Source organism: Eublepharis macularius, chromosome 8 (genome assembly GCF_028583425.1).
Source record: "Eublepharis macularius isolate TG4126 chromosome 8, MPM_Emac_v1.0, whole genome shotgun sequence".
Taxonomy (NCBI): domain Eukaryota; kingdom Metazoa; phylum Chordata; class Lepidosauria; order Squamata; family Eublepharidae; genus Eublepharis; species Eublepharis macularius.
Genome location: NC_072797.1, coordinates 20,766,695 through 20,768,947, shown reverse-complemented (window position 1 = coordinate 20,768,947; position 2,253 = coordinate 20,766,695).

Genomic DNA, 2,253 nt, shown 5'->3' with positions numbered 1-2,253 from the left:
CTTCTTCATAATTGCAGCTGTTAAAAAAATAATGGGAAAAGGGACTTTGTTGCAGAATATTTTAAAAGGGTGTCATAATCAGGAAATGGCCTGGCATTGCCAGACCCATCATAAACCCAACCACTTCTCCTGCCAAGAGCACTGATACGGCTTTGCCAGTTCACACCAAACGTGTTTCCTAGCACTGCAATTATTTCCAATGCCAAAAATATCAACACAGACCCACTCTGAAAAAAGAAGACAACACAGTAAAACTGGATTGTTGAGGATTCATGATAACATTGCCCACAAGCTCCATAATAACCACTTGAATGTTGGTGGTGAGTTGATTTATGGTGACCCCGGTGGGTTTTTCATGGCAAGAGACTAACAGAGGTGGCTTGCCATTGCCTGGTTCTGCAACCCTTGTTTTCATTGGAGGTCCCCCATCCAATTATTAACCAAGGCTGACCCTGCTTAGCTTCTGAGATCTGACGAGATCAGTCTCACATGGGCTATCCAAATCAGGGTAACCACTTGAATAAATGATGGCCATTCCAGGCAAATTGGTTAGTGAGGGAGCAACCAATTTTGCATTGGCTGCCGCCCTCATGGTGACTCATCAATATTTCAGCCTGAATACATTCAGTGTTTTGAGTTTCAGACTTGGTGGGCTCCCTGACTGACTGGGATTATATCACTAGGAGTGAGTTAGATTTTTTCTGGTTCCCATGTGGAGAACGCAGTAGCTTTAGGGCTTGTGGGCTTCCTGACTGGCTGGAATTATATCACCTCTACCAGCCCTTCCCCAGTCATCTTTTTTCTCAATTGAAATGCCCAGCCTTTCTCCACAGGAAAAATGTTCCAGCCCCTCAGTTATCTTAGCTGTCTTCCTGTGCACTTTATCCAACTCTACAATATTTTTTTTAGATACATATCAATTCCAAATGAAGATGCACCATTGGCCTATATGGATGCATTACAATATTGGCCAGTTCATTTTCAGTTCATTTCCTAATAATCCTCAGCATGGAGCCTGTGTACACTTGTGTCTGCTGCACACTGAGTCAATATTTTCATTGCGATATCCACTGTAACCCCAAGATCACTTTCCCTCTCAGTCTCAGCCAGTTCAAACTCCTTCAGAATATATTTAAAGTTGTGTGTGTGTGTTACGTGCCATCAAGTCACTCATCAGTCACCCATAAAGGGTTCGCCTTTCTTTTGGCTACAGCAATAGACTTTGCACATTCTTCTTTGATAAGTGGGTTTCAGCCCACAGTTCTTCTGGTTTAAGATCATTTAAACTTCTTAATGCAAATCTTTCCTTTACATGGTCTTTAAATTCTTCAGGAATGCTATTTAGATTATATTTTGGCACTATGGTTCTTTTATTATTTCTCTTTAGCTTTGTTCTGATTTTGGCATTAACAATCCATGGTCTATACAAAATTAAGATTTGTTCTTTCCCCTCCCCACCCCCAGTGTGTATTACCTTGCACATTCATGTTTCAGCTTGCCTAGGAACACCACCTTTGGACTTCGAAATTTGGCGGCTTGGCTTGTAATATGTGAAGGCTTACTAATGAGGAAGAAACACAGTGCTCAGAAATATGCCTACAATTTCTATAGCACTCACTTCCCTTGTTCAAACTTCTCTGTCATTATCTATGCAATCCTTAAAACAGTGTTTAGTATGCACCAGTGTCATTCTTGTATTACAGATGGGATGTCCATGCTTGAGAGACAGCAGTCTGTCCAAGGCCACCTAGTGAGAGCTTGGCGACAATGACATTTGAACCATGATTACAGAAAATTCTCCCAGTCACTATGCTACAGTAGCTCCAAGGGTGGTCTTGGCTCTGATTGTCACTTTGCAAGTTCCAGGACCAGCCAAAAACATCTTCTAGTTCACATCTCTGACTCAAACTACGTCCTGCCTGCCCAGCCATGAAGCTCACAGAGTGGCCTGGGAACAAGTCACTGCTTGTCATCCAAGACCGTCTTGAGGCCAGTGTAGAAGCTATGCTGCTGCCCCCACTGTGGCTCTCAGAGTGCTGCGTAACATCTGGCTTGATCTTCACAGTAGCTTTCTTATACCCGTTGGACCATGCAGCCCGGGAGTGTCTGCTGTGATTGGCAGCACTGCTCTCAGACAGACGAAAGATCTTTCCCCAATGCTTGAGAGCTTTATCTTCTGCATCTGTTTTACCACTGGGCTATATTCCCACCTTGGGTGATCATGATTCTATTGTATTGTGTCCTGAGCTTAAG